We start from the raw sequence: 27,768 nt of genomic DNA on the forward strand, positions 1-27,768 counted from the left end.
CATAATCAATGTTCAGTTATTAAAATTCTATTATCCTAATAATATTTTATGGCAATTTTTTCCGATCCAGCATCCAATCCTGGATCAGGGCCTACAATTAGTTTTTATCTTTAGTCTCCTTTACCTAGAATGATTCATCAAATTTTATGCTTGATGACATCAACATTTGTTTAAGATGGGACCAGGTATTTGTAAAATGTCTCTGTGGCAGACAGAATGATGGTTTCTTAGGGTTGTCCACCTGCTAAATCCCTGAAACTTGTGATTATGATATCTTGCATGGCAAAGGGAACTTGGCAGATGTTATTAATTTGAGCATCCAAGATGGAAGTATTATCCTGGATTATCCAGGTAGATAGAACAGAATCAATAACAGTACTTATAAAAAGGTTAAAATCAGAGAATATTTGTCAATGAGAGTAGAAAATAAATGAGAAAAAGAGAGAGAAGAGAAAAGGGAGAAGAGAGAAGAGAAGGAGGACGGAGGGAGAGAAAGAGAGAGAGAGATTTGAAGATGCTAAATCACTGGCTTTGAAGATAGAAGAACGGGCCACAAGTCAAGAAATGCAGGTAGCCTCTAGAAGCTGGGAAAGGCCAGAAAACAGATTTTCCTCTATAGGCTTCTGAAGGAACACAACTCTACGGATACTTTGCTCTTCGCTCCATAAAACCCATTTCAGACTTCTGATCTCTAAAACCACAAGGCAAAGCATTCCTGGTATTTTGAACTACTATGTGTGCAGTAATTCTTTATAGCAGCAACAAGAAGTGACTACAATCTCCCGGTCTGTATTTGCCTGGTGTTTTCTCATGATTGGATTCAGGTTGTATCTTTTGGAGAGGAATACCACAGAAGTGATGTTGTGTCATGAGTGCACCGCACCATGGGAGACATGGTAAGTAAATTTGTTCCAATGCTGATGGTGTAAAATTTTGATCATTTGGATAACTGGTGCTTATAAGGTTATTATTTTTCTCATCGTATACTCTGTGTATGTGTATATTTTTTGGTAGTAGTGTAATTATAGGATAAATTCTTAGAAGTAACGTTTTCAAATTGTTCTTCACAAGTGTTCCATTTACTGCAGGGTAAAAAATGTGCTGCTTCTCTTAGCCTTATTAGCAGAATTTTCTGTCGGACTAAATTTTTGCCGACTTAATAATGTAGGCATAGTTTCTTCTTTTGTTCTGCATTTCTCTTACTGTGTGAGAAGTTGAACATCTTTACACAGGTTCAAATTGTATTATTATGCTTTATTTTTGACATTGTCTTGTCATTTATTCTGCCCATTTTTCAATCAGATTCTTGTACTTTTTCCACTTCAATTTTAAGAGTTCCTTTTATACTAAGGATGTTAGTTCTTACAAAAAAAGATGTTCATTCTCTATTAGTGATGTATAAGTTGTGTCTTTCCACTGAGTTCGCCATTTGTCTTTTGATGTTTCTCATAGTGTTCATTGCCATCTGAAGAGGATTTAATATTATTTATTTAAATTTGCTGGTCTTTCATTTTGTCTCATCCTGATATTGAATTGTTATTAGGAAATCTCCTCAAAACTCAATTATAGAAGGATTTGTCCATATAATACAGTACATTTTAAAAACTATTTTTCATATAATCTGTGATCCATTTGGAAGTTTTTTTTTTATTTATGGTGTAATATATGGATCCAATTGTATCTTTTTCTAAATAGCTGTCATTAGTTCCAACCCTATGTATATAAAATTCTATCTTTGCCTCAGTTGAGATACAATATCACATAATAGATTTCTCATTATGTTTGGGTTTATTGATGGACTTTCTATTCAATTTTACTGGTCCATCTATATTTATATGTCAGTAACATGTGCTTGGTGTACCTCTGTTTCTGTTTGTCAGACTCTCTATAGGTTTATCACTGTATTCATACATCAGAACCATACTTCTAGGATATTTTAAGACCTCTATAGCTTTACTTTTTCATTATAGAAAGTGCATTTTAATAGAAGGATATTGGATATAAAAAAAGCACTCAAGATTCAAAGATTCCTGTTTCATGTCTCCTATCTCCTGCAAATAAAACTACTTTTCCCTTTAGAGTGATATTGCATTCTTACATATTTATTACTATATATCCCTTCTTAAGGGAAAGTATCAGATTATATTTTTTCTACCTTTGTTTCTTCAAGTTAATCTCTTCTTCTGGGATGAGATACCTCTCCTCCCTTCCAACTATTCAAATATTACTATACCTGTAAAATAAAACTAAAGTTGTATCTTCACTTTGAATACATCTTAGTATTAAACATTCACTGTACTTTGTACTCTCTAGTCACATCTGGCACTTTTATACAACATAACTTAATTATTTATAATATATTTGCTGGGCACTAGTGCCTATTATAAACAGTACACAATAATCTTTTTCTCTAAACAAGAACAGAATAAGCTTTTTGAAAATAAGATCACATGATAAATACCCTTTATAACTCCTTAGCTCTGCAACAGTAAAAGTATTTTGTACATAATTGGTATTGAACACGAATTTCTTTAGGCACATTTACACCAGATAAGGAGGTCCTTCTGCCTTTTTTCTAGAATTAGACAAGAGTAAGAAAAACAAAATTTACCCAAAATAATTGGCAAATATGTAGCTAAAAAAATCTTTCAATTTTCCAGTAACATTGGCATATATGTTTATTTACAAAAAAATAGTGATATTAACTCAAAATCATTATAAACTCACTAAAGCAAGCACAATGGGCAATATGTGTAAAATAGGTGTAAATATCATCTAAAAACCAAATAATATTTACTATTTGAATAACTGAGTAACTTTTGCTTATTTTACTATAAGAAAGTGAAAAAGAATCCTAAATACTAACTTCAAAAAAGGTGCTGCTATGGGTGATCAAACAAACGTTAGGTAGCCAAGCAATTCAATTAAACTGGAGATTTTTTTTTAAACTGGAGATTTAAATAAGACAGTTAAGTACACAAGATCTTGTACATAGTTCTTTTGTTTCCAATTAGTATGCAAAAAATGTGGATTTTAAAGTAATTATAATTCGGTGGGAAAAAAACATTAATCAGCATATTACATTTAAGGCAACTACCATATGGACTATATTTAAAATATATTAAGAATATATATTATTTTATAAATAATTTATGTATGCTCGCTCTCTCTTTTTTTAAAGGTTAAATATACTCCCTTTTTATACATGAATTTAAAAAGAGGTAAACCAGAGACAGAACTCTAAGGAATAGTCATTTCATTTTTTCTTTTTCTTCTTCTTGTCTTTGTTTTCTTCTTTTTATTTTTGGAATATGTTGATTATATATTGAAAACTCCAAATCATTATGCAAGTTATGCAACAGAACATTTTAATTGAAGGGTCAGGTCTTTGCATTTAGGTTGAATTTTCTTATAAAAGCTCAAAGCCCTGTGCAGACACTTCGTTTTCCATAGAACATACTAAAAAGTTTCAAAAGTGCTATCAAATTCTGATTTTTCCACTTTTCATGGACGATATACTATCTTGGAATAGAAGGAAAGTCCTCCATTTCAAAATGATGACTTAAACCAGCACATTTAAGTTTCCTTCCTTTAAAATTCTCATTGAATACCACAGCACATGAGATTTTTCTGGAAAACATAATGTAGAAGGGATTGGAGAATGAGAAATATCACCATGTCTGTTGGATGATGAATTCAATAAAAAAGTTCACTTGAGCATAATTTGAACAGAATCTTCTAAAAAAATAAAAAGATATTTCAAGTTAGAATGCCAAGTGCTGAAAGTGAAGGTGGCCCTGACAGACCCAGGAAAGTGTTTAGGTATGTATTAACTTCAAGAAGCACAAAGAATTGTTGAGTAAATGTCAGCAAGAGGAGGGCTGCCACCATGTATTATCGCTGAGCTTCAGTAGATACACAGAGATTATTGTGTAGGGACTTAATGCCAGGACAGGCTCTCAACAAGACCAAATATGCCAGTGTTTAAAAAAAAAAAAAAAAACTTAAAAAAAACCCAAAAACCCAGACATCAAGTGGAGTCATTTGTGCTAAGCCCTACATCAGTAAAGACTTAAAACCTAACTTCTGTATTTTCAGCCTCTCCCAGGAGTATAATCTTAAACCAATGGATGTGGAATTTCCTGGTCAGCAGTGGATGGGTAGTCAGACTGATAGCTCCCTTCTGTCCTTGAAGGAAAGATGAGGTAATCAGCTTTTTCCTTGTCTCGGCCTCCTTCTGCCTGTAAGTTTTCCATTTTGTACCACTCTTTGAAGCTTCTTTCTAATAGCTACATGAAATGCTGTCTGATTTATGAATTGTTGAATAAAGCCAATTAGATCCTCAAATTTAGTCTGCTCAATTTTGTTATTTAACTCCATGTAGAGAAGAGAATATTGCCCCAAGCTGATACTCGACTATCACAATTAATCGCCACAATGGTAACTTTTCCTTCCATCCCACACTCTTCTCTGCAGAGCTCTCTCTGTTTTCTGTGAAAAACCATGGTTCTCAGTTAATAACACAACAATGCAAATCATCCTCTCTCTTCCATCTTTGTCTACTACTGTTTTTAAATTGCACCTGTAAAAAATCTAATTGGACAATCTTAATCATAATGAGGAACAAACACATACTTTTCTGAAAGAATAAGCAAAGTAAAAAATATCAGTATATATAAATATTTTAAAGAAGGAAATTTACATAAAGATGAATAAATAAGTGTTCACCTCTTTGAGAAACACTGATAAACAGGAGAAACATTTTCAAAATACTCTTTTTATAATTTTAACAAGGCTTAAGATGTCAATGAATTTATTAAAAATCCTGAGAGAAAATATTGAAGTTTTTAAAGATTATCATTATGAAATTCAAAAAAACAATCACCCAGCAGGAAGTAGTAAATAGCAGAAAAGAGTAAAATTGAATCAGTGAAGTAAAACCCGCTTGAAGAATCCCCTAAAGACTAAAAGAAAAAGGCCAATAAGATTTTGTCACAAACAAAAGAGCTAGGGATATGGAGGTAATTCACTACTGATCTAATATATTCATAATAAAGATGCAGAAGAAAAAATGACCTAGAGAAGAAATTCAACAATCAAATGAAAAGTAAAGACAGATCTAAGTTCTTCGATCAACAGGGTCTACTAGGTATTAGGAAAAAAAGCCTTTGCCAGTTTGAGTCAAAATTGTCTTCCTGCTTTAAAGAAAACCAAAACAAATATGAAGTCCATGATAATACAGAGATACTGATTTATATTCTGTTTTCACACATTTTTTTCTCTTTTATCACAATGGTTTCTTTCTTTGCTTCAGGTTGGACTGTATAGTTATGCCTAAAGCAGAAATTGGGGGGAAAAAAACAAAAAAAAATAAACAAAACATAACAAATAAGAAAAACATAAATAAATCTTGCTTTAAAAAAATTAATCTTGCTTTAGTTTTTAAAAACAATTGATTGAGAAAAACATAATTTATTGTATTCAGGGATTTTATAGGAGGAAACGAGAGGCAAATGCTTACAAGGGGTGGATGAGAAAGTGGAGGTATTAGAGAGAGTGGTAGAAAATATGAGATATATGAAGTTACTAATTAATATAGTTGATAAGGGGCTGATACCTAAAATATGTAAGGAACTCCTACAATTAATAGCAAACAAATAATTTGATCAAAAACTGGATAAAGAACTTGAAAAGATACTCAAATAGACAACAGGTATATGAAAAGATGTTCAACATTACTAATTATCAGGGAACTGCAAATCAATACTAGAATATGCAAAACCTTACACCTGTCAGGATAGTTGTTATAAACAAACAAACAAACAAAAGACAAAGAATAGTACACATTGGCAAGGATCCAGAAAAGTTGGAACTGTCATATATGTTGGTGGGAATTTAAGACAGTGCAGCCACTATGGAAAACAGGATGGAAGTTCCTTCAAAAATTAAAAATAGAACTACCATATAATCCAGCAATTCCACTTCTAGGTATTTATCAGAAAAAAGTTGATATCAGAATCTTTCTTTAAGATTTTATGTATTTATTCATGAGAGAAACAGGGAGAGAGAGGCAGAGACACAGGCAGAGGGAGAAGTGGGATCCATGCAGGGAGCCCGATGTGGGACTCCATCTCAAGTCTCCAGGATCACACTCAGGGCAAAAGGCAGGCGCTAAACCGCTGAGCCACCCAGGAATCCCGGTATCAGAATCTTGAAGAAATATTTGTACTTCCATGTTCATTGCAGGATTATTCACAATAGCCAGGATATGGAAGCAAATTTCTAAATTTCTACTGACCGATGAATGGGTAAGATATAAGATTTATGTACAATGGAATATTTTCAGCCATAGAAAGGAGGAATTCCTGTCACATGCTAAAACATGGATGAAGCTGGAAGACATTATAATAAGTGAAATAAGTCAGTTACAAAAGGACAAATACTAAATGATTCACTATACGAGGTATCTAAAAGCTCTCAAATTCCTAGAAACAAAGAGTAGAATGATGGTTGTGAGGGCCTGGGGGTAAAGAGAAATGAGGGGTTGTCCAGCAGGTGTGAAGTTTCAGTTATGCAAGATGAAGAAACTCTAGAGATCTGTCGCACCACAAGCCTACAGAGGTGCTAAGAGGTAGATCTCATGTTAAGTATTCTTACTACACAATAACACAATGACAAAACAACAAAAAACAAACAAAAAGTTCAAAGCAGAAGGAGGATACTGAAGGAGGTGAGAGAAATGTGGTGATGGTTTCAAAAGGGTGTTTGCAATGTCTCCAAACTCGTTAAATTGTATGCGTTGAAATGTCCAGCTTTTGGTGTATGTTTATGAATCACATGCTAACAAAGCTGTTTAACATTAATTTAAAGTAAAATAAGTGGCAAGTTAGAACTCTGCATTAACATGAGCAGCAGGGATGGAATCCAAATGAGAAGCCCATTTATTAACTCTCTAATTAGGAACAGAGAATAAGTGCAGGCATGGGGATATTTAAGTACACAATTGGAATTTTAAAACCGAAACCAAACTAACCTATCTTCTTTTAAACCAAAAGCTCACTATAAATTATTATAAACTGTAAAGACACTTAATCAAGGTCAGTGCTTTCTTCTTGAATCCAGTCTTATCAGTTAATAACAGGCAAGTTTTTTTTCTTACTTTTTGATTCAGACACAAATGCCTCCCCTTGATGTATTTCTTTTCATGTTTCTTTCTAGACCTGCAAAGTTTAACTTTACAACTGTTCCTGTTCTTTAAAGTCTCTCTTGTTAAGTGATGAGTGAAACATTTCTCCATACCCTGTCGTTCTAATTCTTAGAGCCTTTTCCTACCACTAACACATGTTTAACTGGTCTACCTAGCTCCAGGCCCTTAAAAATCATCCACCTGACCAAGGGCTTTTCCACTGGCAATTTATAAAAGGTTCTCTGCTCCAAATCTAGACCTTGTAACATTGCCTCCAGGGATTTTTCCAGCCCTCATTTTCCTTAGAACTTATTTTCAGTTGCTAGTTTCTAAACTTGTTTTTACTCCTCTGGGCTTAATTATTTTTGGTATGCTCCTTTGTTTCCGAGCCAACTTCTGCCTCTCCAGTACAGCCCACAGCCCAGATCCATCCTCCTCCACACCCCTATTCATCCTCACTCAGAGGATACCAGAGAAATTGCACACTTAGCAGAAAGAACATTCAAAGTACTGATCCAGGCATCTAGCTAAAAATGTAGACATAAATCTTTCCAGACAGAGAGATATCTTTCAATGTAAATACTTTCTGGAGGAAGATCTGATGACAAGTTAGTCTTTCAATGTTTAATCGTTTTGTAAATAAACTCTACTATATCTGGATTTGGATTATATTGTCTCTTTATTTTTTTCTTCCACAGACACAGACATGAAGCAGCAATAACACTCTATATTACAACGATCCTTCAGAAGTTTAAGGTACATATGTTTTTACATTGTCAAATAATGCCATTAAAGCTTAATCTTAATAATTCAACATATATTGAGATTTTAACATCAACCAGGTACTATGCCAATTTTTTTTTGAAAAAAAAGTATGATTTTCACCATGATCTTAGAAAGTACATGTTGTTGTCTTATATGATACTTAGAATGGTTAAGGAATCTTTCTCCGATGGCTATTTATATGTTTTCAGAAGCATTTGTCAGATGAAGGATTTCAAATTTGGTCTCTATGACTCTAAAAACATTTTTAACTACTTACTATGTTTACCATTGTCACTTGAAAAAACTAATTTTGTTGAATTGGCAAATATTTATTAAATGAAGTGACAAGAAATTTTCTAATTTCTTATCGTTGCTTTACATTTTAAGAAGTTTATGATACTGGATAAGTACCATATTGCCTTAATTCTAAGAATATACTGATTTTTCTAATGTACTGTGATGCTAACACGTTTTTCAGGAAAAGAAAGTCTATAATATTAAATATACTCTTCAATGTTTAGTTACAACTCTGTTTCAAAAAGGTTAAATCGGGAACCCTGGGTGGCGCAGCGGTTTAGCACCTGCCTTTGGCCCAGGGCGCGATCCTGGAGACGCTGGATCGAATCCCACGTCGGGCTCCCGGTGCATGGAGCCTGCTTCTCCCTCTGCCTATGTCTCTGCCTCTCTCTCTCTCTCTGTGTGTGTGACTATCATAAATAAATAAAAATTAAAAAAAATAAAAAAAAATAAAAAAAGGTTAAATCATCAGTAATATAATACTATACATAATACAATAAAAATAATAATGATGAAGCTTGTAATATATTTTTAAAGTCTAGACCCAAAGATTCTCCCGTTGACCACACTTAAGTTCCTCTGAACTCTCTTTTCAACTAGTCCTTGACCTTGACCCCTGTCCTTGTGGAGCCTGCATAGCCCAGTTGCAGCAAGAATTCTGCTCAATCAGTTTGGGGAAAACCTTCACCCTATTGTCTGACTCACCCTTAATAGCTCTGATCAAACGCTTCATCCCTCACCCTTGCTATAATATAAATATCCCATAGTACCCTTTGAAATATTTTCGGCACATAAATTTGAGTCTCTAGAAGATTCCATCTAAAGCTGTTGATAAAAGGATAAATGACCTTTGCCCATCCATGATAAAGAAATATTTGCTAAATTAATTTCTCCAAACAGAAAAGTATATAAAACTAGGACAAAATATAAGAGACAATGGTTCTCAGGCAGTGAAGAATACATGGGGCAAAGCTATGATCCCTGACACAGAAGTTTGAGAGGCAATCACTGGACCCATGAGCTCTCCACTTGAGAACAAATTCCTATCAATACCACAGAGGCCTGAAGCAACTAAAAAATTAGAGTTAAAGAAAGGTCGGGTATCTGGGACGTCGAGGGAAAGTAGGAAGCTACACAGAGCTGGGGCCCAGTGTCTGTTTGGAGCTGTTCATGAATCTATAGTTGGGGCCTGAGGTGTAAAAGCACAGGACGGTACCACCTAGGGTTTCCTGCTCTTGTGCATTGAGAGTGAAATAGAGATACCAGGTGCAGAACAGCGTGCAGGCAAAAGAACTGCTGGAGAATATTGTAGTGCAGGCCCAGCCAGAATAGAGAGATCTTATAAATGTTTAATAATACTATGGCTTTTAACTTCTACTTTTACAGAAAGTAAAAGTCTTAAGAATAAGCACGTGCCCCCCAAATATCACATTCTGCCAAACAAAATGTAAAACCAAGCTTTAATAAGGTTTCTGGACAGGAGAGGGTGTGAAAGTGGAGTGCTTTCAACCTTTGATTTTTCACAGATCAGCAATAACAAAGCATAAAACCAATCCTTAACAAGCTTTCATAATGATAATCATGTAATTGAACTTCCTGACAAAATTCAAATTAAAACTCCTCAATGAAAGATAACAGAATCCAAAGACTCTATGACATATTATTCACAGTGTCTGGCATCCTATCAAAAACCATTAGAAACACACATACAGGAAAAAAAAAAAGGGGGAAATTGGGATCCATAAAAAATTTTAAAAATCAGTCAATAAAAAATTGTGTAAACAAGATGATCCAAGGTGTTAAATATAAAAGACTTTATGGTAGCAATTATAAATAGTTACAAAAATTAAAAGAAATATATTCATAGAATTAAAGACAATATCATCTACTGTGTTGATAGAGTAAATTTCAGCCAAGAAATGAAAGTATAAATGTAAAATAAAAATTCTAGTACTAGAAAATGAAATAAAAAAAATTCACCAGAGAAACACAAAATAAAATTAGAAATGACAGAAGAAAGGATCATTGATCCCAAATACAAATAAAAATACATTATCCCATCTGAAAAACACAGAAGGAAAATAAAAGATTGAAGACAAGCAGAGTCTTACAAAGAAAAGAGAGTACAATGGGGAAAGAAAAACACATTTGAGGAAATAATGGCCCAAAAGTCATATACATAATGAAAAACACCTACTGATCCCATAAGGTCAGGAAACCACACACACACAAAGGTAAGTGTAAACAGTCACATCTAGCAATATCAGAGTCAAATTATTAAAGTAAAAGATACAAGGAAAATCTTGAAAGCAACCAAAGAATATTTTATATTGCATGTAGAGGTGTATTGATAAAATTATGGCTGATTAATTTTCAAGAATAATAAAGACCAGAAGAAATAATATATTTAAAGTAATGAAATAGGGGATCCCTGGGTGGCTCAGTGGTTTAGCTCCTGCCTTTGGCCCGGGGTGTGATCCTGGATTCCCAGGATGGAGTCCCACATCGGGTTTCCCGCATGGAGCCTGCTTCTCCCTCTGCCTGTGTCTCTGCCTCTCTCTCTCTCTCTCTCTCTCTCTGTCTCTCATGAATAAATAAATAAAATCTTTTAAAAAAATAAAGTAATGAGATAAAAAAAAATCAATCAACCAATAAGAGCCAAGTAGTCAGCTACAAAAAACTCTTCCGAAAATAGTGGCAAAATAAATATATTGTCAAGTTAACAATAGCCGAAAGAATTTGATGCCAGAAAACATGCTGACTAGCCCTGCTGAAGGGAAATGATGTCAGGAGGAAAGCTGCATCTGGAAGGAACAAAGAGCACCAGGGAAGGGAAGCAAGTGGATAAATATAAGATTTTGCTTTCTTGTCTTTTCTTCTCTGACTTTACTTGAAGAACAACGGACTGATTAAAGTAAATAATAACACTGTGAGATGTGAGTTTATAATGCAGGCAGAAATGAAAGATATGACAACAATCAGGTAACGAAATTATGAATCTTGTAATTATAATGGAATGGTAGTGGGATCTGCAGTTAAATCGAATTATATTCTTGTAAGGTTACTGCATTTATAAAGCAGAAAATGAAAAGTGGGCAGAGAGAAATGCAAAGTGATCGGAATTCACAAGGCCCAAGGGTGAAATAGACTGCATGAAGTGTCAGGTGTGAAGTACAAATTGAAAAGAGCTCAGAGGAACAATATTGACCGTTAATGTATTTTGGTAAGATAAGGATACATAGCCTTCGAGTAACTGCTAAAATAAATAATAGCAAAGCAAGTGATATCTAATAAGCCAATCGATGAAATAAAAGGAATGATAAAGATATTCAATTAACCCAAAGGAGGCACCAAGAAGCAATAAAGGATGAAAAATTGGGAAGGACAAATATAAAACAAACAGCAGGATGGTAAACTCAAACACATTCAAAGGCAGAGATTAATAGACTGTATAAAACCAAAGTAAGAAACCCTGCATGTTATTTATGTGGTGTACATTTAACATACGTTATGAAAAGAGATATCATGCAAAGAGTAAGCAAAAAAGCGAGCATGGCTATATTATCATCAGGAAAAAGGGACATAAAGACAAAAAGTCCTACAAGAGAAGAAGGGACTCTACATAACAATAAAAGAACTGTTTATATGAGGACCTGACACCCCCAGATATGTATGTATTTGTAACATGAGACTAATAAAAATGGAGCTAAAGGAATCTAGCAATTTGACCTAGTTGACATGTAGGATGGAACATTACAACCAATAACAGTAAAATATTATTTTCCAGGATGCACTGAATATTGGCCAGGAGAAGCAACCTTGACATAAAATAGCCCTCGATAAATTTTTAAATATTGGAATCTAACAGAGAATTTACTCTGTTAATGAAGGAATTATATTAGAAATCAGTATCGACAAAATATCTAAATATTCAGAAATTTTAAACATGCACTCCTTACTGATAACTCAAGAATTCTACAATATGTATAATAAAATATTTCAAACCAAATAATAAAGAAACAAGTATATTAAGCTTTGACAGAAACACCTTTGGGAAACTTGGTGAACCTTTGGGATTCTGGTGAAATCAAGCTGTCTTAAAATGAATTCTTTTGTAATTTGATTACTTTTTTCCAGCCTCAGGGATTTATTTATTTTTTTATAAATTTATTTTTTATTGGTGTTCAATTTGCCAGCATATAGAATAATATCCAGTGCTCATCCCGTCAAGTGCCCACCTCAGTGCCCGTCACCCAGTCACCCCCACCCCCCGCCCACCTCCCCTTCCACCACCCCTAGTTCGTTTCCCAGAGTTAGGAGTCTTTCATGTAGCTTCAGGGATTTAATTATGTTCAATCTTGAAATGCATGGTCTTCTTTAGAGATCAATACTCATATTCCTATTTATAAGATTCTAATCACTGAATAATTATATAATTATTATTGCAATGTTTTTGTTGACATTCTCATTAGTTGTTGAATAGGAAACTCTTACCAACATGCTTTATAATCTTAATGGTCAAGTCTTGATGATTTGAGGTAATGAGAAGAATCCTTTAGTTCCTGATGAATTCAAAGGCCTAATTTTAATCCATTTCATACTTTCATGATTTTAAAAGGATCACATACTTTTGAAAAAAAAAAAAAAGGATCACATACTACAAGCATTTGTCGATTTAAATGTCCCACATGGTCTATTCCTTACAAGCCCTCTGGTGTTAATAAGCAGTAAAATGACTGTAAAGCGGGCAATGGAAAGATGAGAGATAAATAAAATGGATTATCCCAAAATTAGATAATTGAGAAGTGACAGATATTCCCAAAGCCATAACAAGTATATCTTTCTTTTCATAAAAAGAAATGCTGCCTGCTTCCCAAAGCAATTTGAGATGCATTTTATTTTATTAGAAATACAGAGGGGATTTTATAAAATCATATGTTTAAGTTCAAAGGAGTTTCTCCGATGATCTGCACCCATATCCTCAGCACAGGGATGAAAGAATTGAGACCACAGGTGTCTTTGTGGCCCAATTACAATCCAGGTTATTAGCAGTCACTCAGTGGACTGCTCTCCCCATGGTTTTTGGAAACAGCTTCACTACTCTTCTATTACACATCTTTGTCATGCTTTTTCTCTCACTACTTGTGTTTTTTCTTTGCTCTTCAAGGCCTTTAATGTCACATGTCGTATTGAATTTTATAGTTTTATAATCCTGTCTTTTAAATAGCACTTGTTTTAATATTACATGTGGTAAATATTACAGCTAAGAGTGGAAAAGACAGCCCTAAGCCATGAAATACATAAAGTATTGAGTCCAGGCACAGTTTTGTTATTTATGTTAAATATGGTCAATCTGCATAAACAGACTTACTTGCACTTACAGAAAGAAAGAAAAATCTATGTGAAGCCAAAGTCGACCTTCAGTTATGACTGATTAAACAATTTATGAACAATTCATGACTTATTAATTTACACACACTAGGACATGATTCCTTTACTTAAATATAGCCACTTACCTACCATGCTTTCTAGCTAAAGTGAAAACAGATAATCCTAAAATATGGAAATTGGAATATAGCTAACTATGTGAAGTATCTTAGGCTCATAACTTGAAAAGTAGCCTTAAAAATAATCTAATACAAGGTCCTACTTCTACTACAATGTTCCAGTTAAGGAATTCTGTTTCAGAATTTATTGAGCTTCTCAGTGAACACTCCTGAACTCTCTTAATAGGTGATTTTTATCATATGTTTAAATCAAAATCTGATTCTATGTCTCAATTACAAAATTTTCATTAATTCTATATTTTCTGTTGGATGAATACATACAATTTAATAACAATCCTCTACTTCTGCTTTCTCTGTCATGCTTGTTTTTCTACAAATAAACATTTCCCATTTCTCTAACTTTTCAACTCTTCCCATAATCGTATATCCCAAAGTTTCATCATTCTGTTTATGTCTTTGCATGCATTTTATTTCCAAAATACAGCTCCTAAGTGGACAAATCCCCAGTAAACAGAAGAAATTAGATTTCTCATTAAGAAAGAGTAGTGTGTGAACATTACTGTCTGTTCCTGAGCATATTTTTAGCAAGACAGCAAAATATATTATTGCTTCTGGGTTCCCTGGGTGGCTCAGCAGTTGAGTGCCTGTCTTTGGCCCAGGGTGTGATCCTGGAATCCCAGATCCGGCTCCCTGCAGGGAGCCTGCTTCTCCCTCTGCCCATGTCTCTCTCTCTCTCTCTCTCTCTCTCTCTGTGTGTGTGTGTCTCATGAATAAATAAATAAAATATTTAAAAAATATATATATCATTTCTTATAAAAGACACATGATTTTATTGTTTAATGTTCTTTTTACAATCAGAAAGTCACCTCCCAGTGCTGTACCTAAATGATGTATTTTTCTTTTTTTTTAATGTATTTGTTTTCTAATCAGAAAACAGAATGATACATTTATCCCTCACAAAATACCTTTCTAGATACTAATGAAATAATATAGGATTTTGTTTTCTAAATGAACTTCTAAGCCAGTAGGGGGCACACAGGAAACATCTAGCACACACTAGGTAGTAAAATATTTACTGAATTTTTATGCAAAAAAGAATTAAGTATCCTCATGGAGATATGAACAAGTGTTATAGCAGAAAAAAGGAAAGAAAATGTTATTTTAGCCCAAGACTTCAAGAAATACTTCATTGCATAAGAAATTTTATTAGGTTTTCAAAGATGAAAAACTGTTGAAATACTTTATTACATTATAGTTTTTGGTTTACTTGTCTATGTCTCTCATGTGACTGTGTTTCTTTTATGGCAGTGACCCATCCTAATACTTAATGTTCTTAATACCAAATATAAACCCTGGTATAGTTTAGATACCATGTTCTTGAGTGGATGAGTAAATTACAGAGAATATTAGAAAATAATATAAGATTGAAAAATATTATAAGTGACACAGCAGGTTCTCTTTCCATGGTAACCATAATAGAGGTTTCATGGAGACATTTGTTAAAAAAGACCGTAGAAAGGGCACTTAATATATAATAACGGTTGTGGTTGCCATGGTAAGGATGTTAATGTGTGGAGCCATGACACCATCTGAAAAGCAGGTGGTATATGATTGGCATGGTTTTATAGGAAAAAACCATTAATCATTTATAGGAAGGCACTAAAAAGATTCTGTTAAAGTAGGATGGTGACATCAGGAACTATCAGAATAACTCAAGACAGAATGAAATGTGTCAAAATTAATATTAAAGTGCTGTCAGAAGAAAGTTTTTAAAAGTTGATTACAAACAATTTACATCATGAGGATACATATTATAGTCTCCCTTGCTAAGTTCTTGGGTGAAGTATTAAGAAAAAAGAACCCAGAAACCTAGTTATGCATCTGAGAAGATTGAGATGGCTTTAAAGGAAATAGTTCTCTAATCTGTTCCACTTACCCACTACTCATTCCCAAACTTTCTTGCCATTGGTAACTCTTTTTTAATCCTTCAGATTTTTCTAGGTTTCCTACTCCCTCTGTGCATCCAAACTAGCCTTCACTTATGCCTTCACTTTAGCTACTTCTTTAATTATTTTTAAGGTTCATTCTTTACTCAAATGGTTCCATCTCGAAGGCAGGGGTGATTCCTGACTTAGATGATGTTGTGTCTCAATGTTTAGTATCCTATATAGTGAACAAAATGTAATAAATCTTTTTAAAATAATTCTTTCATTGTACATATATGGAATTAAAGGTAAGCTATTTTATCTCTTGGGTTCATGGTCATCAATTTATGTATTCATTTAGGTGAACATTTATTTATTCATTTATTTGAACACATTTTATGTTCCTGTGAACTAACCTAGATGATAAGCAAAGATAAAATAGAAGATAGCCATATTCTCCATAGAATTGTTTGCTGGAAGTTTCTTGATATTAATTTCTGTCTTGCAAGATAACCAGAGGAAAAAGAGCTATTGAACCTTTATTCTGTTGTCACTAAGTGGGGCGCCTCGGTGGCTCAGTCAGGTAAGCATCTGCCTTCCGCTCGGTGACCCCAGGGTCCTGGGAAGGAGCCCCACACCTGGCTGCCTCTCAGCGGGGAGTCTGCGTCTCCCTCTCCCTGCCACTCCCCCTCCTTGTGTTCTCTGTCAAGTAAATAAATAAAATCTAAAAAAAAAGTTATCTGTTATCAATAACTTTTAGATTTTTTTTCCAAATCCAGGGCTCATGGATTATTCTCTTTCCTCTGAACTATCCATCTTTATCCCAAATCCCTAAATGGCACAAGAATTTAAGTAAATATATATAGAATATATTTTAAAAACACAATAGTATCAAACAGGCTGATGATTTCTCTAACTTCTGATGATTTCTCTTTTTAATAGTCATAAAAATATATTTTTGTAATTATCTAATATATATATGAGACAAAAGGAAATATTTTCTGTAGAATTTTATTCTCAAGAAAATGTGTCTTTCAACAAACTGCAAAGGACTAAGAGGCAAATTTGTTGCTTTAGCTTTAGGCATTGCATCCAAAAAAACAAACATAAACAAGATTCATGTCAAGGAGCTTTTCTCCTATCTGTACATCTGTGAGTTTCATTGTTTCAGGTCATATGTTTAGGTGCTTAATCCATTTCTAGTTAATTTTTCTGAGTGATGTAGCCAGGGGTCCAGTTTTATTCTTTTACACATCACTATCCAACTCTCCCAGCAACATTCCCGGAAGAGGGGCTCAAATGAGGAGGATGGGAAGGATGGGGAGCATGGGGCGGATGGGGCGGATGGGGCGGATGGGGAGGATGGGGAGGATGGAAGTGGGGGGAGGATGGGGAGGGTGGGGGGGGAGGATGGGGGGGTGGGCAGATGGGGCGCGCGGGGGTGGAGCAGCGGGAGAACGGGGTGGGGGCCCTGGGGGGGGGGCAAGCGGGTGACCTGCTGGGGCGGGGCTGCGGGCTGCTGGCTTCCCTGGGGCTCCAACCTCGAGGGTGGAGCCGGGCCTTGCCCCGCGGGTGGTGGGGCAGTGATTGGCCTCCCTGCCGGCGGGGGGGGGGGGGGGGGGGGGCATTGCCTGAAGCAGGATTTTCATCATTTATGTTTCCTCTTTTGTACCCGAGGACGAAGTACCGGGCTGTTCTCTAACAGGGCACAGGGCCTCGGGGGACAGCGAGGTCACCAAGGTGACGACCTTTTTCCTCATTTCAATCGGCCTCACGAGAAGAGCCCCTGATGGGGCGTCGGGAGCAGGACCCCGAGAGCGCTCCCAGAGCACCCTGAGAGTACCCGAGAGCGCCCTGCAGCGGGTGGGCCCCGAGAGCGCCCCGAGAGCGCCCTGCAGCGGGTGGGCCCCGAGAGCGCCCCGAGAGCGCCCTGCAGCGGGTGGGCCCCGAGAGCGCCCCGAGAGCGCCCTGCAGGGGTTGGGCCCCGAGAGCGTCCCGAGAGCGCCCTGCAGTGGGTGGGCCCCGAGAGCGTCCCGAGAGCGCCCTGCAGTGGGTGCGCCCCGAGAGCGCCCCGAGAGCGCCCTGCAGCGGGTGGGCCCCGAGAGCGCCCCGAGAGCGCCCTGCAGCGGGTGGGCCCCGAGAGCGCCCCGAGAGCGCCCTGCAGCGGGTGGGCCCCAAGAGCGCCCCGAGAGCGCCCCGAGAGCGCCCTGCAGGGGTTGGGCCCCGAGAGCGTCCCGAGAGCGCCCTGCAGTGGGTGCGCCCCGAGAGCGCCCCGAGAGCGCCCTGCAGGGGTTGGGCCCCGAGAGCGCCCCGAGAGCGCCCTGCAGGGGGGTGGGTCCAGAGGCGCCAGCACCCAGGGCCGCCCGTGGTGACAGCGCCCCTCGCGGGACGGTCCTCGTGGGCGGAGAGGCCTTGCCGCGTCCCCAGCAACCCCCGCCCCCGGGGCAAGGAGCACCCCCAGGCCCCGTGGCCCTGCTCGCCGCCCGTGGCTGGTTCCGCGGGAGCGCGGCCCGACGCCCGCGCAGGGCCTGGGCGGGGGGGCTCCCTGCAGGGCCGAGGGGCGGGGGAAGGGGGGGACAGGCGGCCCGGCCGGGACGCACACCCCAGGCCCGAGGGCTGAGCCCACCTGGGAACTAAGGGAGGGGCACACTCCAGGCAGCGAATGCAGACCAGTGTAGACCAGGGACTCGGGGTTCGCCCGAGGAGTTTTGCTGACCCCAGAACCCAGTTGGCGCCTGTCCAGGTAAGGTGCTGAGTCACGGTCCCACCTGCGGGGCGGGGTCTCCCAGCCACATCTGACCTGACGGGCCTGTGACAAGTCCCGCGAGCTAGCACCCAGGGGTGCTGGATCCAGGGGAGGTGCGCATAGAGCAGACTGCCTCCCCCCCCCCCCAGGGCTGGTGCGAGGCGTGCGGTCTCCCGTGCACCTGCGGGCGGGGCATTAATTCATACACTAGTCTGAGGGTGGCCCCTGGGCCTTTCTAGAAGAGGCTGGGAAGTTCAAGGTAGCCTGGAATAACCTCTCTCCTCCCGCCTCCCCCTGCTGCGGACAGTGTCTTTCAGCCCCGTTTGTCCAGAGGCTTGGTGAAAACAATGGAAATGGACTAAAGACTTAAATGTAGGACATGAAACAATGAACTCACTGATGAAAACACAGGAACGAATCCTCTCGGTGTGAATCCTGTTAATGACTTTTTGGATAGGACACCTAAACCACAAGCAACACAACAAAGATAAGCAAGTGAGACTACATCAAACTACAAAGCTTCTTGCACAGAAAAAAAAATCAACAAAGCAAAAGGACAATCTACAGAATAAGAAAACATATGTGTAAGCCATATATTGATGAGTTAATATCCAAAACACAAGTTACTCATACAACTCAACAGCAAAATCCCAAATAGCCCAATTTAAAAATGTGCAAATGACCGGAATAGACCTTTCTCCAAAGAAGATACATGAAAGTGCAATAGGTACATGAAGAGACGCTCCACATCACTAGTCCTTAGGAAAACACGAATTAAAACCACAGTGAAATCACTGGTCTGGACATGGAGAAAAGGGAACTCTGGCGCACTGCTGGTGGGAATGTGAGGGTACAGCCATCATGGAACAGTGCAGAGGATCTTCAGAATATTACAGATAGAACCATCATGTGATCCAGCAATTCTACTTCTGGGAATAAATCTAAAGGAAATGAAAACACTAACTCAAAAAGCTACATGCCTTGCCTTGTTCATTAGCAGCATTATTTACAATGGGCAAGACCTGGACACTCGGAGCGGCCTCAGCGCTCGCGTGAGTGAGGAAGCTGTGGTCTGCACGCTCCGTGAGCAATTAGGCCACAAAAAATGAAAAAATCCTGCCATTTGCAACAACATGGATAAATCTTGAAAGTATCATGCTAAGTGAAATAAGTCAGAAAGAAGAGAAATATTGTATGGTATCAATTATGAGGAGTCTCAAAAAATTTTTTGTCATAATTTATAAAGAAAGAGATCAAACTTGTGGTCACCAGAGGCAGACGATGAATTGATGCCGGGTTGTCAAGAGATACAAATTTCCAGTTACGCAATAAATAAGTACTAGGGATGCAACGTCCGATACGATGACTATAGCTAACACTGCTGTAGGATTTATGGGAGAATTATTAAAAGAGTAAATCCTGAGTTATTGGCCTGAGGAGAATTTGTTTCTTTTCTTCTTTTTATCCTTTTTTATTGTATACGTAAGAACACAGATATTAGCGGAGCCTGTGGGGGTAGTCATTTCACAATACTGAATCCTGCTGTCTGCTTTAAACTTACATGGTGCTGAATGTCAATTATTTCTCAATAAAACTGGGAGAAAAAGAGATCATGAGACAAAGCAATCTAGATATCTATTAGCTCCTGTTAAAATCAGTGAAGTGATTGTTTCAGTTTGTCATTACAATCAAAGGGAAGTTAATCATAGATTTTGGCACAAAATGTGGGGTTAGCATGTTACCATGTATGTAACAGACATTTGAGAACTACTGAGCTATGGAACAACTCGAGTGACAGACTCTTGACTATTTGAGCCAAGTTTGTTAATTTCAAGTAAATATAATCTTATAATAGTCTCTGCACATAAGTTCAAAAAAGCTTGGAATTTATGGAATTCTTCAGTCTTATTTATGAAATTTATGAACAACAGTAAGTATGTATTTCAGATATATTTATTAAAATAACAACAATTACAGTCTTTCATGGGGCACTTGGGTGGCTCAGTCGGTTAAGCATCTGCCTTTGGCTGAGGTCATGGTCCCAGGGGCCTGGGATGGAGCCCTGTATCAGCTCCCTGCTCAGTGGGGAGCCTGCCTCACCCTCTCCCTCTGCCCTCTCCCTGCTTGTGCTCTCTCTTTCTGTCAAATAAATAAAATCTTTAAAAAAAAAAAAAACAATTAGAATCTTTCTATAAAAATAGACTTAGTAGGCATACACTCAAGGGATCAGTTTATCTCAAAGTATGCTTAAATAAAAGGATCACCCTATCTCTATTATTAAGAAGCTTGTTGTTTTTTACTTAATAATGTGGCTTGGAGAGCTTCCCATATCTGTACATCAAGATATGGACTATGAACTTATCATAATTTATTGAATACATTTTTTGTTTCCGTATTTTTCATTACAATCCATGCTGTTAATATTTCTTTCTCTCATTTTGTACACACATGCTCATGCATGCACAAAGAGAAAGAGAAAGAGAAACAAAGAGACAGACACAGAGAGAGAGAGAACTAGATGTTAAAATACCAGAACAAAGTTTACACTTTTTTTTTTTTTGCATAGACAATTCTAATTTCCTCCAAAAAAGGATAGGAAATTTCACACTTCCACCAAAAATGTGTAATGATATATATATTTCATCACACACTTATTAGCAATGGATAAGATTAATATTTTTATACTTATAACTATGTTCAGCAGAATCTTTTAATTATATTATCTAATAGTAATCTTGCTAATACTAATTAGCAAACAGTAAATTTGCTAATAAATGGAAAAATTGTATATTTCTTATATCAAGCCATATTAAAATATATTTTGAAGGTATTTTGTGTTTTTACATAATTATTCCTATTATTATTATTATTATTACTTTATTTTAGTATGCGGTTTAAGATAAATAATTATTAGTCTGGCAAATCAGGATTTGGATCTCAGGTTTAAGTGACTTTTAAATCTTAGGTAAATTCTTTATTCTTTCTTTAAAACATTTATAAAAAGTTTTGGCTTTAACTTTGACTACCAATTCTATTTCTTCTGTGGTTATTAGTCTAGTTAGTTAGGTTCCTGCCTTTTTTTGTGTGTGTGTGTGTCAGTTTTGATGTTTTAAATATTTGTAGGAATTAACCTGTTATATTTGATTTTAATTTTATATCTGATTTTAAAATGTATTCCTATAAATTTGCATTATGCTCACTAATTTTTATCTGTTTATCTTCCTGATAATTTATATTTCTACTAAATTTTATTATCTTTGATAGCTTGAACAAAGTTGGGGTTTTTTTAAACTATTCTATTCTGAATAGGCCTATACTTTTATTGTAGATTCATTACTTTTAGCTCATATCTGTTATTTTTACCTGAAAACAATTTTGGCTATATTTCATAGATATAGTATGGAAAAATCTAGTTGTCTTTGATTTCTGAATTACCAGTATAAGCCCCCCCTCCTTTTTTAAAAAGGATTTAAAAAGGATTTTATTTATTTATTCATGAGAGACATAGAGAAGAGGCAGAGACACAGGCCAAGGGAGAAGCATCCTGATGTGAGACTCGATCCCAGGGACCAGGGCTCATGACCTGAGCCAAAGGCAGACGCTCAACCACTGAGCCACCCAGGGGCCCCCAAATTTTGTTTTTAGTGAATTATAAGTTAATTTATAAGTGAACACACTTTTAAGACTATGTTTTTGTTGTTTTATTTTGGATTTATTGCATTTTGGTTAAATAATGTAGGTATGCAGGATTCTTAAGTTTTCTAAACTCATTGGGATTTCTTATGTTTCCTAATACATAAAGTTTGAAAATGATGCTTCAATGGGATATTTATTAGTCATATGCTATTTTTTCTTTTTCTTTTTTTAAATAATTTATTTATTTTTTAGAAAGAGAGAGAGTGTGTGAACCCGGGGGAGGGAGAGTGGGAGAGGGAGACAATCTCAAGCAAACTCCTGGCTGAGCACAGAGCCCAACGTGGGGCTGGATCCCACGACCCTGAGATCATGACCTGATCAGAAACCAAGAGTTGAATGCTTCATTAACTGAACCACCTAGGAGCCCCGTATACCAGTTTTCTTTACTCATTTATTAAACACATGACTTGTCATTCTTTGACAGAGACTTATTGAAGCTTATTAGGATAAATACAAATTTAAACATTTTGTCTTGTGTCCAATATTTTTGTGCTTTACACAGTTCGTAGCTATACTGTTAAATATATAGATACTTACATGTATACATCATACATACGTATTCATTATTGTTCTATCTGCTGCATGGATTTAAACTTCTATTAATGTAAAATATTACTCTTGTTTCCATTTCAAGTATTATGTCCAAAATTATATTTTATATTAGATATATTGGAATATATATTAGTTTGCCTTAACATTGCTCACAATTGTTATTTTCTCCTCATATTTAGCCATGAGATAGTTGTGCCTGCAATATAGTTTCATGATTTTGATTAAGGTACATTATTTTTACAAATAATTATTTAAATATAGTATTGTTTTATTTCCCTCAACAATGTGTCTTGTACCCTACATTTGTGGGGGGATTTGTTTCTGTTTTCTTCAATTTATCATCAGTAAATTTTGCAAAAACATTTTTTTCAGAGAATATCTTCTATTTTGTCTTTAAATTGGAATGTTTGTTTTTTTCTACATAGGAGGTAGGTTCAAAATCATTTCCTTTCAGGCTGTCATTATCTTTTAACAGAGATTTAAAAAAGCAAACAACAACAAAACAAAACAAAAACAAAACAAAACAAAAACAAACAAACAAAAAAACCTCTGCCCAGGATTTTCTGTTGTTTTTCTTTTTGGAGTTTTGAAACTTGAGAAAGCTATATCTGTTTCATTAAAATGTACTAAGTTGTTTTTTGCATTTTTGTTTCTGCTTAGAAATTTCAAGAAGAGTATATATCCACAATTGAGAAATGTGCTCAGCCATGTCTTTATTTTTCTGTTCATTCTTTATGTACTTTTTAAATTTACTTCTCTTAGATGGATCTTGGAACATATGGGTCTTTTCATTTTGTCTGCATTCTCTCTAATATAGTCTATCACTTTGCCCTTGGCACAGCATTTAGATAGAAAGTTTCAATTAGACCTTCCAGCTTACTAAGTCAGCATTCAGTCATGTTTATTTTGTTTCTTGTAAAATATGTTGTTTTAATTTTTTTAAACACTCTTTCTTTGTGTCAGCTGCATATTTTTATTGAAGATATTGAATATTCAGTTTTACTATAGCTAAAAATCCTGCATATTATGAAGAAGAAAGAGTGTGCAATTAATTTTCTTCTCGCCATGACAATTATGCATCCCTCTTAGGCTCCAGAGTTTGGGGACTCCTCTACTTTCTGCAGCCAGAGCCTGCCATGTCAGAGGTCTTGCCTCTGGGAGAGTCCCTACTTCTGAATGGGAATCTGAGTCAGATGTGTTTCTTTTGGTTTTGTTTCTGCCTCAGTGATCCTTACGGTGGTTGGGAGTTAGATCATCTGAAAATCTCTAGTCTTTGTTACTGCAGTAGTTGCTGTGCCTTAGCAGACACAGTTCACTGTATTTAGACACTGTACGAGGGAGACTGAGAGCGAAGACTACCATCCATGCTGCCGATGGGTGGCTTCTCAGAATAAAGGTCTTAAAAATGCTAACGAATGTCCATGGAGATACCCTCTTGCTTTTGATAATTCACCGTCATTTGAGATTATCTACGATTCTTCTGCAAAGATGATGTAGCTTTGGTTGTCATTTTCTCGGATCTTTTTCTTATCCATGAATTGAACCCCATCTACTTCCTATTTTCCAATAATTTCTTGAAATATAGGATCTACTGCTTGCATACTATCTAGTTTTCCATCATGATTATGAGTTTACTCTTTAAAAATGTGCAGATTCTATTATATCATTTCAAGGACTTCTTGGGTAAAAATCAGGAGAGGGGCAACTATGCTGTCGGCTTTTAATTAAAAATGTAGATATTAATTATTGTATAATCATCCCAAATCAATAATTTATTAATCCTCTTGCATTGTTGTCTTCAGTATCTTTGTGTTTAATATACTTATTTCTTACCTAAGCACCCGTGACATTTAATTAAAGCCAGTTGTAGCACCAACATTTTACTATGCACTGTGGAGACTTTGCATGAAGAACTTTGATATACAATAATAGTATAATGTAATATAACAACTTTAGATTCAAATAGAACTGAATTTGAGTTCTAGTATTGACAGCTACTAGTTGTGTGACCTTGAAATATTTATTTATTGTTCCTAAACCTCTGTGGCTGTAGATGCACAATCATCATCACCATCACCATCATCCGTTGTGAGGGTTAAATGGGGTAATGCAAAGTACTTAGAACACTGACACCAGTAAATACTCAATGAATTCTAGCACATTATTAATATTAATAATATTAATAAAGCAATTTAAATACCCCTTTTTATATTGTTTAAAACCATTTTAGATACATTGATGACTGTAAGATTTTCCAAACCATAACTAGAATATGATTAAAATGAAATATGCGTTTTTAGTGATGTGGGTCTAAACCGTCATTTGTTGCTTGACAACAGCCCCATTCGATATGAGAAGAAATGAGTTTTGATACTTTTATTGTTTGTTTGTTTGTTTGTGTTTATTTTAGGTAAGCTCCACGCGTAAAGTGGGTTTCAAATTCACAACCCTGAGATTAAGAGTTGCATGCTCTACCAACTAAGCCAACCAGGCACCCTTATTTTGGTAATTTTCATCTTAGCATCTCCTAGAGTTTTTCATGGCTGTGTATAAACTTAAATTGTTCTCTGAGAAAGTGTGCAGAAATAATAATCAGAATAGCTAACGTTTTTAGATTTGAATCTTCTTTGAACTAGACTACCTACCTGATGTCAAGGCTTCCGTTGCTTTACTGATGAGTTCAGGGATGGTGCTGACTATCTTACAGAGATGGTGTAAAATGAAATGAATGAAAGTTCTCAAAGCATCACACACTTTTAAAGTTGAAGCTTCCTGTCTCCTTCTTAAATTTCCCCATGAGGCTGAACACCCTGATGCTGACTTTACCTCCACATCTCCCTAGGCCTTTCTCTGCCCCACAGTCAGCCTCCATTCTATTTGCTCAATCTCTGTCTTCCACTGTCACTTAGCTTCCTACAGTAGACTGAAAAATGGTCCTTGGTCTTTGTTCCCACCCCTAATTACAGCAAGAGTTCTCTTTCTACAATGGAGATGGTAATTTAAATTGTATAATGTATCTCTAATCTACCTATTAGTTTGGTCTCTGTCGTCTCAAGTCATGGCGTCTCCAGGTTAGGTGCCCTGGATGCAACCCATCACGTAAATGCCCCACGTAGTTTACCACGTCTTCTTTTATGTCATTTCCTGTGCTTGGAATTATCTTTATTTTTGTCCTTCTTAGTTTGACAAAATCCTATTGACCCATAAAGTTTTAGTTCATATAGTTCCTTCTCTCGTACTCTTTAACTTTTAGTTTGTGTAAAGTATTTGCACACAGGGTCATGGCCCATTGCATTGACTCTATCTCATCTGTTAGGTGGCATATTTCCACTTTGGGGGCAGAGGTTTCATATTTCCAACTTGGAATTCCAAGTGCTTAGTACAGTGTGTAGTTTAATGTGTGAGTATCATGAATTGGATTAGTAAGCCTAGTTTGTTTGGCTTTAGGATTCACAATGATTTATTTTCTGTATGGTCATGCTTGACGTTCATCCGGTTTCACTTGCCTTAGATCTGCACGGGTATATTTAGCATGGTTGCAAATTTGGGAAAAATATAAACCGCATTCTCGTTTAACACCAGCATGCTTCATATCTCACTGTCTCCTTTATTCTTTTCTCATACGGTGCTTTGGTTATAAAACAAAGTGTGAATAATGACATTCGGGAAGTAACGTTCTGGGCTTCATTAAGGACGAGCGCTGAGCTGGTGACAGCGGGGAGACTCTTCTTTGTGGTGCTCTCTTTCACGATGCAATTACCTAACGTCAATCAGTTGGCTGAGAGGAAGGTAACTTTCAACCATGAACTTTCTTTCAAACGACGGGACTTCCTCGGGACGGCAAGGACCATCAGGCGCAGGAAGCCTACTTCGCGGCTGGAGCGAGGGCAGACACGTCTGTGCGGCAGAAATCCAGAAAGCGCGCTCGTGGCTTCCTCAGATTCGCACGGCCCGTCATTCCCGTCATTCGGAGCAGGGATTCTTTGAAGGTCCGCAAGACGCGGCGGCAATGAAGTCATGTCATCACCTCGGGGTCATGTGATGTGATGTGATGTGATGTGATGTGCTCCTCTACTTCTGCATTCTTGCCTCCAAAGTAAAGATGGAGGCCCTAAAACAAGATGTCTTCCGCGGCACAAGGAAACGAGGAGAGACAAACCTGCGCTCGCGCGGTTCTGTGGGCGGCACGCCGCGGCCTCGCTGCCGGCACCGGGGTGTCAGGAGCCGCGGCGGCCACACCGAGGGACCGGCAGGCGGGGCCCTTCCCGGCCGTGAGGAGGGAGCCAGCGCCCGGGGCCGCGGCTGCGGGGCCTGGGGGGCCTGGGCCTCCTCGCAGGGCGCAGGTCGCCGGCCTCCGCCGCAGGAGCCGGCGGGGGGCGGGGGGCGGGGCGCGGGGGGCGGGGCCTCACCTGCGTCCTTGCATCACGGGCCAGTGGTCTGCGCGCCGGGGCGCCCCTGGGCCCCACAGCCGGGCTGCGCGGAGCGACAGGGCACGGGCTCCTGCGCCTGCTGCGGGGACGGGCGCGCCCAGGCGGCGGGCGGCTCGCTCTTTCTCGCGGGACGTGAGCCACAGGACCGGGAATTTCAGCTGTGGAAAGAGCGAGAAACGAACGGCGGCCTGAGCGGCGGCTCCTGAAGCAACTGTGACCCGTCAGCAGGGAGGCCCCAGCGGCCGCCTCCTCGCCGCGGCTGCCCGGCGCCCGAAGCCCCGCACCGCTGGCGGCGCAGAGGGGAAAGGCGGCCGGGGCCGGGGCGGCTGCGCGTGGGCCCTCAGCTCCGGCTCGGCGGCCACTGCGGAGTCCTGGGATCGAGCCCCGCGGAGCCGGCCCCGCCCCCGGCCCCGGCCCCGCCCCCCGCTCCTGCGCCCGCCCGCCGCCCGCCGCCCGCCCGCGCTCCCTCTCTCCTTCATTCTCTCCCTCAAACAAACAAAGTCTTAAAAAAAAAAAAGAAGCAAAGGCTGGTGTCTGGCTGGCTTAGTGGGTGGAGCATACGACTCTCGATCTCGGGATTTGGAGTTCAAGCCTCACATCCGGTATAGGGATTACTTAAAAAATAAAATTAAAAAAATAAATAAAAATAAATAAAATAAAATAA

General features: G+C 38.0%; 1 long non-coding RNA gene across 1 annotated transcript in view; it reads right to left on the reverse strand.

Moving 5' to 3' along the window:
• The window catches only part of LOC144304611 (uncharacterized), a 51,196-nt gene extending 23,732 nt beyond the window's left edge, over positions 1-27,464 (reverse strand). The window contains exon 1 of the long non-coding RNA XR_013371543.1: positions 27,084-27,464. This is a non-coding gene — a long non-coding RNA (uncharacterized LOC144304611). The remainder of the gene's footprint in view (positions 1-27,083) is intronic.
• Positions 27,465-27,768: the final 304 nt, after the last annotated feature.

The sequence above is a fragment of the Canis aureus genome, chromosome 34 (genome assembly GCF_053574225.1).
Source record: "Canis aureus isolate CA01 chromosome 34, VMU_Caureus_v.1.0, whole genome shotgun sequence".
Taxonomy (NCBI): Eukaryota; Metazoa; Chordata; class Mammalia; order Carnivora; family Canidae; genus Canis; species Canis aureus.